The following is a 17,886-nucleotide window of genomic DNA, read 5'->3' on the forward strand; positions in this document are numbered from 1 at the left end:
ACAGGTATTTGAAGAGATGGAAACTGAGAGATTCAAAGCCAGTGGCAGCAATGGTTGCAAGGAGTTATAAAGGTGAACCATGAAATCCCAGTTCAGAATGGAGAATTCCTACCCTGCTTGCAGGCTTGAAAACAGAGGGGTGAAATATGTAGCCATCAAGTAGCTCAAACCTAGAGAAGGTTAGGAAGACTCTTTTGAGTAATGCTAAAATGATGCTACCCCCATCCCTAATCCTGAAATTAGGGGTCAGACCTCACTTCCACTTCCTATTCTTAACCCCTCCCCCATCACAACACCCTGTGATGAACAAAGGGCCTCTGGGTGTTGGACCATGCTCAAAAGCTCTGGCTGATGCTAGTCTTGCCTAGCCCTCACCTCACCCAGCCAGCATCATGGTTAAATTCTGGGCATGGACATGTCAGTCTGCATGGATCACATTAACAGCTATAAGGCTAAGACCTGGGATAAGTGGGGGGAGTTACTTGGCCTTTTTCAATCTCTGTTTCCTTGCCTGTAAAATAGAGATATTATAAGGATCAACCTCATAAGGTTGCTATGAGGATTACATTATATAATACACATAAAGATCACTGTTTGGTATATAATAACTGTTCAATAAATGCTAGCTCTTTTGATTAGTTGCCTGCCAGCTACCACACACTTTCTCCTGGAACCAACGAAAAACCTGCTGGTTCATATGTCAAAACACTTTTCCCCACTTCCTGTTAAGTGGGCCATAGTGTATCCTGAAGGCTATATCACTTCCAGCACCTCAACTAGACCATGTCTCAAAGAAGAACAATGCCCAGGATCCACTTTCTGGCACTCAAGAGTTCCCAACACAGTCCTCACCTCCAGCTGTATCTTCAGTGACCTTCATTGCCACACCTGACGCCACATCCCAACTGAGCTTTTCCCAGTGATCCTAGCCAGCCCTGCCCTTTCTTGTCCCTGGGCTCTCCTCACCTCACTTTGCTTTTCTCAAATTCCGCCTCTTCTATGAAGCCCCTGTTGATTTTTCTTTTTCACTTTCTTTCTTTTCTTTTCTTTTTTTTTTTTTTTTTTTGACAGAGACTCGCTCTGTCACCCAGGCTGGAGGGCAATGGTGCGACCTTGACTCACTGCAACCTCCACCTCCCAGTTCAAGCAATTCTCCTGCGTCAGCCTCCCAACTAGCTGGCACTACAGGCACCCACCACCACGCCCAGCTAATTTTTGTATTTTTAGTGGAGATGGGGTTTCATCATGTTGGCCAGGCTGCTCTTAAACTCCTGACCTCAGATAATCCACCCACCTCGGCCTCCCAGAGTGCTGGGATTACAGGTGTGAGTCACCATGTCTGGCCCCCCTGTTGATTTTTCTAATGAGAGGGAACCATTCTTTCCTTGGTCTCTTCCCACTTCACCTTTCAATGTGTATCTCATTCCTACTTCTTATCCTGGCCATCCACACTTACTGAATGCAAGCTTCCTCTGGGAAAAGATTTCAGTTTACTCATTGCTGTATCCCTGACATAGGTTCTGGCACACAGTAGGTTTTGACATATGACATTTTCCTTTTCATTATATACCCATCAAAAGGAATTTGTGAGCTGCCCACTTCCCCCAAATTTCTCTGCTTTGAGAAAGATAAAGCTGTAGGGGATAGCAACAGCCACCTAGCTAATGTGGTACCTGGATGTCTGGTCTCTCCCCAAGCAAAGCCTGAGAGAAGAACTTAGTTATAAGGAGATAATCCCAGTAAGCAGAGATTGGGGAGGAAAAGTCAATATAAAGGTATATTATTGAGGTTGCCGCTTTGGGCCTCAGGGGCTATATTCTGCTGCAGGCTTCTGAGTGGTGTCTAGACCACATCCCAGGATGATTCATCTGAGGGACAGGAAGCTGGATGATTTACCTCTCAGTTCCCATACCCCCTCAGTTTAGGTTTGCTCACTTGAGGTCAATAGTTCATCTGCGTTTCCAGGCTCTGCATATGTAAAGACCAAGTGGCTTCTCACGGAGCGGGTGAGGGCCCTAGATCCTCACGAAAGTGAATAGATGTGCAGCCCATGGTTGAGGTGGGGTCTGGTCAGTGTGAGGTAAGTCTGAGCTTGCATGGTGGTATTCGCTGAAGCTGTCCCTAAACTCAGAGGTGAGCTCAGAGGAGGTGATGTGGAGCCCTGTCTTAGGTCAAGGTTCCTGGAAACAGACTGTAGGTGATATTGGACAGCGTTGTGAAGAATAACTCAGAGGATAAGGGAAGCAGAGTTGGACAGAGGCAGAAATTAAATGGTAATGCACTTGCAACAGGGGATCTGCCAATTCCAGAAGGATCCCTGGAGCTGGGATGGTCCTTCAGAGATGTTCCAAGTCAAGACAGGGTAACTTCACTTTCGTACCCTCACACCAACCAGTCATTGAATGTGTCTTGCTGTAGGGAGGGGGCATAAATTAGATTTCCCCTTCTACAAAAAGTAATTCCAAGGAAAGAAGCTCAGCAGAAGCCATCAGCATGTGACACTCTCAGCAGCTGGAGAAATAAGAGCTTTAGTCATGAAGCAGGGACCCAGTTGGTGCCCACAGAATCCACTGCAGACACCAAAGGCATCTCCAGACTCAATACAGGAGGCTTGGTTGAATAAACTTATTGGGGATTTTTAAATAACTGTGATCATCTCTCTCTTCTTCCACCCATTCTAGATTTTCCTCACCCTTGGTAAACACCTCAGGTTGTTTGCCCTGAGCGATCTAGACTGAGTGATTTTGGTGATCTAGACTTTCATCTCAGAGGAGTCTGAGTCTTAGTGATCTTGCTCTGGTTAGGCCTTGAATGCTGCCATTTTTGATTCACGATTTCCACTAGTTGTAGAAGAACCAAAGACTCCCTTTGAACTTTCTGAGTTCTGGTCACTTTCCTCTTTGCCCTCACTTTATAGCAGTAACCTAAGTGCCTCCAGCAGGTCCCATTCCTTTACTTCCTGCTCTACCTGATGAGGAGCCCAAAGTGACCTGGTAGGAATCATAGTTTCAACTTTAGTGGAATACTTATTGTGTCCCCTGGTGAAAATGCTCTTTCCCCGGGAAACAGAACTATTAATCCAGCAGAAATTAAGGTTATGAGGATGGGAAACACAAATACTGCAGGTGGGTCATGAGAGTGAGAGAGGACAATTCTACTTTCACATTTGGTTCCTGGACTACAGGAACCAATAGTGGGCTCAGTCATGGCCCTAAAAGATATCAAGTTTTCATCTCTGGAATCAGAAAATGTAATCTTATATGGAAAAAGTGTCTTTGTAGATGTGGATTAAGTTAAGGATTTTGAGATGGAGAGATTACCCTGGATTATCTGAATGGATTCTAAATGTAATCAAAGCATCCTTAGAGAGGCAGTGAGAGCAGAGATGCAGATAGAAGAGAAGGCAATGAGAAGCTCGTGGCAAACGTTGGAAAGATATGGCCACAAACCAAGAACAGGTGGCAGGAACTAGGAAGATGAGAGAGGCAGAAAATGGATTTGCTTCTAGAGCTTCTGGGAGAGGCATGGTCTTGCCAACACCTTGACTTTGACTCAGTGATACTGATTTCAGACTTCTGGCCTCCAGAACTGTGAGAGAATAAATTTCTAAGTCACCAAGTTTATGGCAAGTTTTTACAGCAGCTGCGGGAAGCTAATAGAGAAACACAGCACAATATATTGCTGTTTGATTTATGCTTATACCACACACTGGAAAACAACAACCTTGCCCTTCAGGGTTTTACTCCAAACTGGTGCCTAGCTAAGTGTTTAATGGGCTCTTCCATTATTCCAGTAGACCTGTATTCACTGATTCATCACCAATATTTGTGAGAAAATACATCTTTATAGACATTTTGGCAACAACATTTCTGAGCCCACCAGATCTGAGGCTATGAGGACTAATATGAATTTATATAAGATGCCTCTCCCCAAAGGTTCAGAATGACCTTGCTAGGCTACAGGCAGACAAAAGGCAAATGAGACCTTGGGCCAGAATCTATCTTCTACTTGGTTCACTTTTTCTGTAGAATGCTCAGATAAAGTGGGTTTCTGATTTTTTAGCTATAGAAACATGCCTGATGATAGCTGTTTCAGTTTTAGAAGTTTACACTTTGCATATGTTCTATTTTAAACTCAGATACCATGCTGAATTAAGAAGTAAAACATCTGAACCTCAGCAAGACCCTTTGTTTTCGCTTTTCCTTTCTTCCCTGCTACCCATCCCCCCCCACCTCCCCACCATGTGGAAGGATCTTTATAGCTTAAACCTTCCTCTGCAAAGCAAAATGAGTCCATTTATTCTACCAGCCGACAAAGCCTGGGCCTGCCTTCCTCTGTAGCACAGAGTGCATGTCCTCCTTGGCAAGGAGAGAAAGAAAGGATATTGAATACTTCTATTCCCCGTCTGTTTGATAAAAAAGCATGTTTGTTTTTGTTCATAGATTTAAAGCCCAAAATGGGCCAGTACTGTAAATAAAACATGCAATCTCATTTGAAAAATTTATTACAAGGAATTTTGTTTATGATTTCATGTTCTCCAGTAATAATTAATTGGAGGTCTTCTGTGGTCCCCGCAGACCAACAATCATTCAGACTGTACAGAAAGGCGAGGATCCAACACAGCCTCTCTCCTGTCTCTAATCCATGGCCAAAGGAACCATCTCTGGTTTTGCTACCACTTTAGCCTACATCAAGGAAGTTAAATCCATAATATGACTTGCCTATTACAGTTTTTGGGGCATGTTCACTGTCTGTGTGTGATGCTCATGTTAGAACACCCTCTTAGGAATCCCTCAGGTCAGGAAACTCTACCTTTAAACTGTACTGAGAGTTTGGATTATGGCTCACCTGAATTCTCAAGTGCTGAGAATGGAAGGTTGTTGAAACAGTTTGATCTAACAAAGGAAACACTCTTATATACACACATCCCTACCCACACAAATACAGTTGCCTCTCAAACAGTGAAGGAGTTGGGAGTGCTGACCCCCATACAGTCAAAAAATCTGTGTATAACTTTTGATTCCCCAGAACCTTAATACTAATAATATACTCTTGACTGGAAGCCTTACTGATAAGATAAATAGTTGATTAAGACGTATTTTGTATGTTAAATTGTGTTCTTACAATAAGGCAAGCTAAAGAAAAAGAAATGTCATTAAGAAGATCATAAGGAAGAGAAAATCTATTTGCTATTAATTAACTGGAAGTGGGTCATCATAAAAGTCTTAATCCTTGTCATCTTCATGTTGAGTAGGCTGAGGAGGAGAAGGATGAGAAGGAATTGGTCTTGCTGTCTCAGGGTGGCAGAGGTGGAAGAAAATCCACCTATGAGAGGACCTGGGCAGTTCAAACCCATGTTGTTCAAGGGTGAACTATAATGATAAAAATAGTCCCAGTCATACAAATGATAATAACTAATGTTTATTGAGTGTTTTTGATGGGTTGGATAATGTACTAAGAGCTTTTCATATGAATTATCTCAGTCCTTACAACAGTTGTTTTAGTCAGTACAGGATAGGTTAGGCTGTGTTAACAAACAATTTCAACATATGGTTTACCATGACAAAACTAATTTCTCTCTTTGTTCCCTGTTCATGGTGGATTGCTGGGGTCTGTGTTCCAAAGTTCTCAATCTGGAACTCAAGCAGCCAGTATCTGGAACATGGATGGCCTTAGTGGCAGAGGAAAGGAAAGTTCTAGAGGACCTCACATCAGCAGGTAAGTGGCACAGATGACTTCTGCTCACAACTTATTGGCCAGAAATAATCGCATGACCCTGCCTGCTCACAAAGGGGTCACCCCCTCTTTAACATAGTAGGTATAATCCTACTATGTTATAAACCTTATAAGGTAGGTACTTTTAAAAACATTGCTAATAGATTTACAGATGAGGAAACTGAGGAACAGAGAGGATATGTAACTTGTCCTAAACCATGCATCTAGTGAGTGGTGGAGCCAAGGTTGAGACTCATGCAGTTTGATATTTTCCTGCCATGTGCACTCACACATGTGCATTCATATATACACACATTTAAACACATGCACTCACATGCACACTCATATCCCAGGGTACTGTGTAAGCGGCCAGATGCTGTTGGGTCAATGCATTCTGTATACGCATCCAGGAGTGAAAATAGAGTGGTGAATGTGAGCCAAAGTCCCTAGAGAGAACTGAAGGTCAACAGGGAAACTATGTTTAGCCACTAAATCCAAAAGGAAGGATCAAGGCCAAGAAGGAAAAAAACAAAAAACAAAAAAACAACTAAAAAGCAAGGGTCAAGAATAGGACAAACTGAAAGCGGAACATGGTTGGCAGCAAAGAGGAGCTGGTCAATGCTGGACACTGACCACAAAGAAGCCTTTGTGTTGCTGTAGCGTGGGTGGGCTTGGCTGAAAGGTCCAAGGAGGAAGCAGCGCATGACACATTCTCCCAAGGCTGCCTCTGCCAATCCGCATTTTCACTGGGGTGTGCATCCTTCCCAACATGCAGGAGGTGGGAAAGACCTCAAAGATGGAGTTGGAATCTTCTTTGGGAATCGGACTTGGCAGTGTTGTTACTCAAAGAGGTTCTGTGGCCCTGCCCCTTCATGTGAAATTGGCCTGACCCCTTTTCATAATGGATTTAGGGGCAGAAGCATCACTATGCCATGATTTCTTTTCTTTCTGGCTCTAATTCCTTGATCTCTTATTATTGATGCTAGTCCGATAATTTTTTGAGCTGTGTCTGGCAAGGTTTTTCCTGTCTAAGAATGATTGAAATAATTTAATGAAGGGACTATTTACAGTGAAGTGAGCAGGGTTGAGGCAACTCACAAGAGATGGTAAGCACCCTGAGGCTGGCAGCTGTGGGATCCTGCCACTACCCCTTAGGTCTGAAGGGGTAAAGGACAGATGCACTTACCAGTTCTGGGCTGAGCTATGGCTGTAGGAGAGCATTTACTGATAGGGGTGAGGGCATCAGTAAAGAAACATGGCAAGGAGGGAGCTGGAAGAATAAGTATTCAGACTTCTCCCTTTCCGCCTCTGATCTGCTGATGAAGCACCCCACTGACTGAACTCAACCAGAAGCCAAAGGAAAAAGTAATCTGAATAATGCCTCTATAAAGCCCATCTTTTCAGAATGTAGAGGAGGGTAGAAAAGGGTGGAGAGGGGCAAAACTACCCAGGATATATGCTGTTCTTGGATATATGGTGCTTGGTTTCTAGTCTTGATGCTTCTGAGGAACCTTCTCCCATCAACTCACACTCTTACCAGAATCTTCTGGGGTTACCCACTTCTATAACAGTAGCTGTGGTTCTTTGGCTGCTACTTTAGGGATTGTTGCTTACTCATCCATTTAGTCATTTGTTCAAAAAAAATTTAGCACCAATTGTGAGCCAGGCCCTATTTTAGATTCTTGGGATCCAGCAGTGAATAGAACCAAGTGCCTGCTCTCATGGTGCTTACGTTCTGGTGAGGAAAACTGACGATAAACAAATTTACAAATAGTGACATTAGAGAATGCCAGCTAGGAAAATGGGGCAGGACAAGAAGGCAAAGAGTAACGGAAGCTACTATGTTAGATGGGATTATCAGGAAAGTCCTCTCTGAAGAGGTGGCATGCTGAGTCACCACATACATGCACACAGGATTGCAGTAGCATGTGGTGCATACACTGTCTCTGTCATTTGGAAATTTCAATACTTTTGGGAACAAGGTATTACATTTTTAAAAAATGAAAAGACAAAGGTTAATTAACAATTCAAGACCCAGTGCGGTGGCTTATGCCTGTAATCTGAACACTTCAGGAGGCCGAGGCGGGTGGATCATGAGGTGAGGAGTTCGAAACTAGCCTGGCTAGCATGGTGAAACCCCATCTCTACTAAACATACAAAAATGAGCCAGGCATGGTGGTGCATGTCTGTAGTCCCAGTTACTCGGTAGGCTGAGGCAGGAGACTCGCTTGACCCTGGGAGGTTGCAGTGAGCCGAGATCATGCCACTGGACTCCAGCCTGGGCAACAGAGCAAGACTACGTCTCAAAAAAAAAAAAAAAAAAAATCATTTCAAAGGGGATTTTTCACAAGTTGAGAGAATGAGGCAGGCATCCTTTAAGAACTTAGAGCTCAAAGGAAAAGTAATTACCTTAGACAGATCAGGAAAAGCTTCCTGGAGGAGACAGTGCTTTGTAGTTCAGTGATGGATAAGGTCATTGACGAGACAGAAAGGAGTAGGATAGTTTGGATGTTTGTCCCCTCCAAATCTCATGTTGAAATGTGATCCCCAGTGTTGGAGGTGGAACCTAGTGGGAGTTGTTTTGGTCATGGGGACAAATCCCTCATAAATAGCTTATTACCCTGCTTGTGGTAATGCGAGTGTTCTCACTCTATTAGTTACCTTGAGATCTGATTGTTTAAAAGGGCCTGGCCTCTCTTTTGCCTCCTCTCTCACTGTTTGACACATCTGCTCCCCTTTCCTTTAGTCATGAATAGAAGCTTCCTGAGGCCTCATTAGAAGCCTCAGATGCTAGTGCCATGCTTGTATAGCTTGCAGAACTGTGAGCCAAATAACTTCTTTATAAATTACCCAGTCTCGGGTATTTCTCTGTAGCAATGCAAAACAGGCTAACAAAAATAGGAAGGACATTGGTGGTAGTAGGAGGAGCATGGCAGAGGGAGGCAGTTTGGTGGTTGGGAAGCCAGTGTGAGCAAAGTTGTAGAGATGACAGGGAGTTAGTGACAATGGGGGAGCACATGGGAGAAAGTTAATGAATTTTGCAGGTTGCAGGCAAGGATTCTACAGATGCTTTGAATTACTGTCCAGCCAACTGGCAGCAAAATATTCTAGGATAACAGCTGATTTGGTAGCAGGGCCAGGCCGAGGTTGAAATTTTCTTGCTGCCTGAAACTTTCATGCAAGTTTCTCAACTTCCTTGAACTTCAGTTTATTGATCACTAAAGTTAGAAGAAAAACCTAATTGAGATGATATTGCCATGATTAGATGTGGAATATTTGGCACACTACTTATCACATACTAAGCACTAAATGAATATTCTTCTTCTGCTTGGCCTAATCAATGAACATTAAAAGACAAGTTGCTTATCTGGAAAAAAAAAAGAGCAATTAATTTTCAGTTAGGAAGCTGACTTTCATGGCAGTTATAAACACAGGCAATCTGCATTCAAAACTGAATTTCTCCATTTTCCAGAGTGAACTGGGGTAAAATGGTAAGTAACCTCTTGGGGCTCCAGCCTTTTTTTAATTCATAAAATATGATGTTTGTAGTAATTATTATAGCTTGTGAGGAGTCAATAAAACACTGAAGAGATAAGCAAAGTCCCCAGTACAGAGTAAATGTAGTTGGAGTGTCTTCATTGGATTAACTGTCACTTTTCACTCAGAATCATCTCAGCAGTGCTCTGATTCCCATCTGCACAGGGAGAGGGCTTCTATGCTGAGGCTGGGAAATGGTGGTTGGGGAGAGGATGTCAGATGTCTAGCTGTCATTCCTAAGATGTGAAAGGGAGATGTGTAGGTGTATTAGTCTGTTCTCACACTGCTGTAAAGAACTGCCTGAGACTGGGTAATTTATAAAGGAAAGAGGTTTAATTGACTTACAGTTCTGCAGAGTTGGAGAGGCCTCAGAAAACTTATAATCATGGTGGAAAGGGAAGCCAACATGTCCTTCTTCACATGGCAGCAGGAGAGAGAAACCAGTGCCCAGCATAGGGGGAAGCCCCTTTTGAAACCATCAGATCTTATGAGAACTAACTCACTATCACAAGAACAGGATGAGGGAAACCACCCCTATGATTCAATTATCTCCACCTGGTCCCTCCCACAACATGTGGGTGTTATGGGAACTACAATTCAAGATGAGATTTGGGTAGTGACACAGCCAAACCACATCAGTAGGAGAGAAGAGTGTATGTGTGCAAGGGTGTGTAACCATAGCCCCATCCACTGCCTGAGCATTCCCACTCCTACCTCAGCCCTTACCCAGCCAACAAATTGCAGAGTTGGAAGTACCCTTGGGAAACCACTTACGCACATTACAAAAATAGGATTCAGCAGAATTCCAGTGCACTGAGTTTGAGTACATAGAGGCATACAAGGTAAACACACCAATGTGCATTGGGTGTGTGTGTGTGTGTGTGTGTGTGTTCACTTTAAAACACTACATGCTCCTTCACCCCAGGGTGCTTCTGCAGCCTGGCATGAGAATCTGACAGATCAAGAAAAGGGCAGTCTTGTCCAACTCAAAAATAGTATGTTTGCTGGACACAGCCCTACCCAGTAGCAACATTGCTTGGGTGAAGATCAATCACATTCCATTTTCAGAATGTATAAGCTTTAATTATTCAGAGAAGTTGCAAAAGCAAGAATAGTTCAAGCAGTTCACATTAGTTTTGAAGCACAGTCAGAAATAGATTTATCTCTAAGTACATATATATTTATCGCAGAATCTATGCCTCATCAGCATTTTTTAAATTAAAAAAAGTATTTTATGAGGTATAATTTATGTAATAAATGATAAATTATTTACAATAAAATATACAGGTCTAAGTATTGAGTTTGACAAGTTTTGGCAATTGTGTACTCGTTAGTAACCACTACCCAAAGCAAAATATAGAACATTAGATCATCTCAGAAAGTTTCCTTATGGTTCTTTCCAGGCAATTCTTGCCTCCACTAGAGACAACTGCTGCTTTGACTTCTACCACTATAGATTAGTTTTGTTTATTCTTAGATGTCTTATCAGAGGAATACTACAATATGTATTTTTAACATTTGGCTTCTTTCACACAACACATTTTTGAGAGTCATTTATGTTGTGCATATCAGTAGAGACTGTAAAACAATGATCCAATGTGGTACCATGTTATACTCCAACAAAGTATGAGAACTCCAGACGCTCCACACCCTCAGCAGGGCTTGGCATAGTCTGTCTTTTAAATTTTATTCATTCTAATGAGTATGTAGTGAAATCACATTATGGTTTGCCTTGTCAATTTTATTTGTTGAATATCTTTTTGTATGTTTATTTGCCATCCATATTGATCTTTTGTAAAGGTATGTTTAAATATTTTGCCATATTTTTACTGGTTTATTTATTTTTTATTATTTGCATTGTAGGAGTTCTTTATACATCCTGGGTATCTATTCCTTTGTTAGATATATGTATTAGAAATACTTTCTCCTAGTCTCTGGCTTGCCTTTTCATTTTCTTCATAGTGTTTTTTAAAGAACAGACATTTAATATTGATGAAGTCTGGGTTATGTTTTCCTTCTGAAGTTCATACACTTTGTATCTCATCTAAGAAATGTTGTTACCCCCAAGATTTTAAATATTTTTCTCCTAAATTTTCTTCTAAAATGTTAATAATTTTCACTTTTAAATTTAGGTTACTGATTAATTTAGAGTTAGCCTTTGTGTGTGGATTGAAGTGGGAGTTGAGATTCATTTTTTTCAATATTGATATCTAGTTGTTCTAGCATCATTTGTAAACAGACAAAAAGACACTTTTCTTTCCCCCATTGAATTTACTTGGTAGTTTGGTTGAAAATTGATTGACAATATAAATATGGGTTTATTTCTTAACTATATATTTTGTTTCATTGGCCTATTTGCTGAAATAAATTATTATTTTGCCCAGGCCATACTGTCTTAACTACTGTAGGGTTACCGTAAGTCTAAAAATCAGCTACTCTAAGTCCCCCAATTTTGTTTTTCCTTTTAAAAGCTTTTTTGACTATTTTAGAGCCTTTGAATTTCCATATAAATGCTAGAGTCTCCTTGTTAATTCCTTTAAAAAGGCTGCTCATACTTCAAATGAGATTACATTGAATCGAAAGATCAATATGAGGACTTTAAGCTTCTTAACAATATTGTATCTTTCAATCTATGAACATGGTATATATCTGTATTTATTCAGATTTTTATGATTTTATTGCCAAATATCTGTCCAATATTTTTTGTAGTTTTTAGTGTAGAGGTCTTGTATGCCTTTTGTTGAATTTATTACTATAAGTTTGATGTCTTGCCATGCTACAGTGAACCTTAAAAATTATATTCCATTTTGTTTACTTCTTATACATAGAAATAAAATTGATTTTTGTATATTAACTTTTATCCTGTAATTCTGCTAAATAGGTTTATTAGTTCCAGTAGTTTTGTTTGTAGATTTCATGTTTTCTATGTATGCAATTATTGCACATGCAAATAAAAACAAGTTTACTTTTTTATTTTTAAACTTTACACTTTTTATTTTACTTCTTGCCTTATTACATCAGTTAGGCTTCCAGGATAATATTAATTGAAGTAGTGAGAGCAGGCATATATCATTGCTCTGATTTTGATATTAGGGTGAAAGTGGGCAATGCTTCACCATTAAGATGCTATCCATAGGTGTTTTACAGACTCATTTTATCATTGAAGAGGTTGTCTTCTGTTTCTAATTTGCTGGGAATTTTTTCATGAATGTGTGTTGAATTTTGTCAAATGCTTTTTCTGTGTCTATGGAGACAACATATGGTTTTTCTTCTTTAGTTTGTTTATGTGGTGAATTATATTAATTTATTTTTGAATTTTACCTCTACTTTGAATTCCTAGGATAAATCCCACTTGATCGTAGTGTAGTGTGCCTTTCACATATTGCTGGATTGGATTTGTAGTATTTTATTTAAACTGTGTTTATGCTTATGAGGAACATTTTTAAAAATTTTCTTGTAATATCTTTGTTTGGTTTGGGTCTCTATGTAATGCTGGCCATATAAAAGAAGCTGATAATGTTCACTTCTCTGGAAGAATTTTGCAAAATAGTTTTCTGCATTCCTTAAATAGTTCATAGAATTCACCAGTAAAACCCTCTGGAGTTTATGTTTACTTTGTGAAAAGTTTTTTTGTTTTGCTTTGTTTTTTGGTTTTTGTTTTGTGAAAGCAATTACTTTGATAGATATTGGACAATTTATATTTTTCTATTTCATCTTGTGTCCATTTCTGTTTGTGTTATTTTGAATTTACTGGCATAAAGTTTTTCAGAACCTTCCTTTATTATCCTTTAAGATCTCTAGGATTTGTAGGGATATCTCCCCACTCATTGATGAAATTGATTGTTTGTGATTTTTTTTCACCTTTTCTTTAGTAGTCTTAAGGAACAATCAATTATATCAAAGAACCAGAGTTTGTTGATTTTTCTGCTGTTTGAACATTATCTATTTTATCAATTTATTCTATTGTTTTCTTCTTTTCTTCTATTTATTTTGGGTTTAATTTGCTCTTCTTTATCTAGATACTCAAGAAGGAATCTTAGATCATTATTTTACATCTTTATTCTTAATAGAGACTTTAATTTTTTCTTTTAAAAATAACATATAGTAAAATTGAACATGCTTTTGCTGTACATTTCTATGAGTTTTAATACACGCACAGATTTGTATAACCACCACACCACCAGACACTAAACAGTCCCATCACACACCCCCAAAATTCCTTCATGCTTCCTTTTTGTAGTCACCCTCCTATGACTTCCAACTCCTGACAACCACTTATCTGTACTCCATCACTATACCTTTGTATTTTAGAGACTATCATGTAAATGAAATAATGCAGTCTATAACCTACTAAAACTGACTTCTTTTACTCAATATAATAATTTTAAGATTTGTCTCAGTTTTTTCATGTATCAATAGTTCATTTCTTTATATTGCTGAGTGATGTACCACAATTTGCTTATCCAGTCACCTCTTGAAGGATATTTGGATTGTTTTTAGGTTTGGTGATTATAAATATAACTGCTATAAACACGAACATGTAGATTTGTGTGTAAATATAATTTTTTGCATGGCAAATAACTAGGAGTGGGACTCCTGGATCATAAGGTAAGTGCATGTTTAACTTTATAAGAAACTGCCAAACCTTGCCAGTGTGGCTATGCCATTTTGGATTCCCACCAACAATATATGACAATTCCAGTTGCACTGAATCTTCACAAACACTTTGCATTGACAGAATTTTTTATTTTAGCTATTCTATTAGGTTTACCAGTGGTAACTCATCATGATTTTAATTTTTCATTTTCCTGATAATGATATTGAATATTTTTCATGTCATTTGTAATCCTCTTTCATGAAGTGCCTGTGTAGGTTTTTTGCCCATTTTAGAATTAATGTTTTTTGTTTTCTTTATCATTTGTTTTTCACCTTTTGTTTTCTTTATATTTTGTTTTTCATATTTTGTTTTATTTTCTGTTAAGTTTCAAATATTCTTTATAAAATTGACTTACAATGCCTTTGTCATATATGTGATTTGCAAATTTTTTTCCTAGTCTGTGGTTTTACAGCATCTTTAACAGAGAAAAAGTGTGGTGAAATTCAATTAACAATCTTTATTTTATATAATGAATATTTGGGGTTATATCTAAAATTCATCACCAAAACCAAAATCACACAGATTTTCCTTGACATTTTCTTCTAAAATTGTATAGTTTTCTTTTTTGCATTTACATCTGTGATCCAATTTTAGGTAATTTTTCTGTAAGATGTGAGGTTTAAGTGTAAGTTTATTTATTTGCAAATGGACTTGAAGTTGTTTCAATGCAATTTGTTGAAAAACTATCTTTTTTCCATTGTACCTTTTGCAACTTTGTCAAAAATAAATTACCCATATTTATGTGGGTCTATCTCTAGACTCTCTATGCAACTTGATTATCTTTGTGTCAGTTCCTAGACTACATATCTTAATTACTGTAGCTTCATAGTAAATCTTAAAAAGAGACAGTGTGATTTCTCTAACACTTTTCTGTTTCAAAATTGTTCTGGCAGTTCTAGGTCTTTTGCATCCTGTATACATTTTAGTCTTAGCTTGCTTATAGTTACAAAATACCCTATTGGAATTTTTATTGGAATTGCATTAAATCTATTTATCCATTTTGAGACAATTGACATCTTACTATGTTGAGTTCTCCCAATTCATGACCTTGGTGTGCCTTCCTACTTATTTATGTTTTCTTCTATTTCTGTCATCAGTGTTTAGTAATTTTAAACACACAGAGACTATATACATTGCTCGATTTATACCTAATTTTTCTTTTTTTGAGTTATTGAAAATGTTATTATCCTTATCACTTTGATTTATAATTGTTCACTGCTTATTACCAGTGTATAAAATTTGATTGATTTTGGTTTTCCTTGTATATTGTGGATTGTTAAAGTCTTATATTAGTTCTTGAGTTCCAGAAGATCTTTTCTTTTACTTTCTTTCTTCCCTTTTGGGGAGATATGCTTATGTATCTTCAACATAGATGATAATATCACCTGTGAATAAGGATAGCTTTATTTCTTCCTTTCCAAACTGTATGCCTTTTATTTATTTTTATTGTCTTATTTCACTGGTTAAGACTTCCAAAGTGATACTGAATAAGAGTGGTGACAGTATACATCCCTCCTCTGTTCTCGATCATTGAGGAAAAGTGTTTAGTCTTTCACCATCGAGCATGATGGTAGCTGTAGGTTCTTTGTAAATGTCCTTTATATTGTTGAAGGAGTTTTCTTCTATTCCTAGTTAGTTGAGAGATTTTATCATAACTTGATGTTGAATGTTGTCAAATGTATAGCTCATACAGGTTTTTTATTTAGAATATTAATATGGTGAATTATGTTATTTGAGGTTTGGATATTGGGCCAGTCCTGAATTCCCAGGATAAGTCCCCATTGGTCGTGTTTAATAATTTATTTGAATTCAGTTTGATAATTTTATGTTGAAAATTTTTGCATTTTGTTCATGAGGGGTTTTGAGTTTTGAGTTTCTTTTCTTGAAATGTCTTTGGTTTTGATGTCAGGGTAATATGGGCCTCACAAAATGAGTCGTAAATCCACCCTCCTCTTCTGTTTTTGAGGAAAAAAGCATGTAGAATTGGTACTATTTTTTCTTTAAATATTTGCTAGATGTGTTATTGAAATCATATATGCCTGAAGATTTCTTTTTTCAAAGATATTAGTGTAAATTCATATTTTTTAATAGTTATATGACTACTTAAGTGATCTATTGCATCTTGGGTGAGCTTTGGTAATTTACGGTTTTCAAGAAATTGGTCCATTTTATCTAGGTTGTCAAATTTATATGGGTAGAGTAGTTGCTTTTAGAATACACTTTTTAGCCTTTCAGCGTCTGTAGAGTCCGTTGTGATATCCTCTCTTTTACTTCTAATGTTGATAACTTGTAGTCTTTTAATGTTTTTTGTCAATGTGAGTAGAGGTGTATTAATTTTATTGCTCTTTCCAAAGAATAAGGTTTGAATTTCAAGTCCTCTGTTGTTTTTCTGGTGTGAATTTTATTTATTTATGTTCTTATTTTTTATTTTGTTTTTCTGCTTGTCTTGGGGATTTTTTTTTCTTTTTTTGCTCTTTTAGTAGCTTCTTAAAGTGGAAGCTTAGATTATTGACTTAAGATCTTTCTTCTTTGCTAATATAAGCATCCAATGCTCTAGATAACCCTCTAAGCAATGCTTTAGCTGTTCCTCACAAATTTTGATATGTTGTATTTTCATTTTCAACCAGCTCAAAATATTTTTCATTTGTTCGTGAGACTGCCTTTTTGACCCATGGATTTCTTTTAGAAGTGTATTATTTAATTTCCGAGTGTTTAGAGACTGTCTTGTTATCTTTCCGTTATTAATTTCAAGTTTAATTCAATTTTGGTCAGAAAATATACTTTGTATGATTTTAGTGTTTTAAATTTGTGAAGGTTTGCTTTATGACACAGAATATGGTCTATCTTGGTAAGAGATCCTTGTGCACTTGTGCTGTGGGGTGTAATGTTCTCTAAATGTCAGTTAGATCAAGCTAGTCTATGGTGTTATTTATTACTTACATACTCTTGCTGATTTTCCATCTCCTTGCTCTATCAATCATTGAAAGAAAAGTATTGATATCTCTAACTACAATTGTGAATTTGTCTATAATTTCAGCTTAGTTCATTGTTGCTTCATATATTTTAAAGCTCTGTTGTCAGGTTTGTACACTTTGGGGATTATCATAACTTCTCAGTGAAATGACTCTTTTATCATAGCATTATATCTTTCCGTATCTCTTAACATTTTCTTTGCTTTGAAATCTATTTCTTCTGATGCTGTTTAGCCATTCCAGCTTCCTTTTGACAAGTATTTATATGGTATATCTTTTCCTATCTTTTACATTTAACCTTTCTATATTACTATATATGAAGAGCTCTTTCATAAAAGTAGATTTTGAAAATCCATTCTGATGATCCCTGACTTTTAATTGGTGTGTTTAGAAAATTTGCATTTGATATAATTATTGATATGTTTGGATTTAGGCCTAACATATTATTATTTGTTTTCTATTTGTTCCTTCTGATTTATATCCTCCTTTTCTCCTTCTTTTGAATCATTTGAAACATGTTCTCATTATTCCAATTTAACTCATTTCTTGTATTTTGACTATATAAGTTTGCCTATTTTATTTAGTAGTTATTAAGGAATTTGAATGTGCATACTTACCTTTCCATAGACTACTTTGAATGTTTTCTGCTTCAAACGAAATGTAGAAACCTTGACACCATATAAGTTCCTTACCCTTTTCACTTATGTTGTACTTGTTATGTATTATATCCACATGCATTGAAAGCCCCATCAGACAATTTTATGATCTTTGTTTTCAACCATCATATATTTTAAATAATTCAAGAGGAAGACAATTTACTTACCATTACTGTTGCTCTTCCTTTGTTTGGGATGTTCCAGGTTTCCTTCTGGTAGCATTATCCTCTGTCCAAAGAACTATTTATATCAATTATTTTAGGGCAAGTCGAGTGGCAACAAATTCTCTCAGCTTTCGTTCAACTAAAGATATCTTTATTCTTCCTTTATTCCTAATGGACATTCTTAC

General features: G+C 37.7%; 1 long non-coding RNA gene across 1 annotated transcript in view; it reads right to left on the reverse strand.

Annotated features, from left to right (window-relative positions):
* Window positions 1-17,886, reverse strand: part of LOC108535514 (uncharacterized) — a 60,979-nt gene that overhangs the window by 10,684 nt on the left and 32,409 nt on the right. The window lies entirely within an intron of this gene.

The sequence above is a fragment of the Rhinopithecus bieti genome, unplaced genomic scaffold, assembly GCF_001698545.2.
Source record: "Rhinopithecus bieti isolate Rb0 unplaced genomic scaffold, ASM169854v2 scaffold_11944, whole genome shotgun sequence".
NCBI classification, from domain to species: domain Eukaryota; kingdom Metazoa; phylum Chordata; class Mammalia; order Primates; family Cercopithecidae; genus Rhinopithecus; species Rhinopithecus bieti.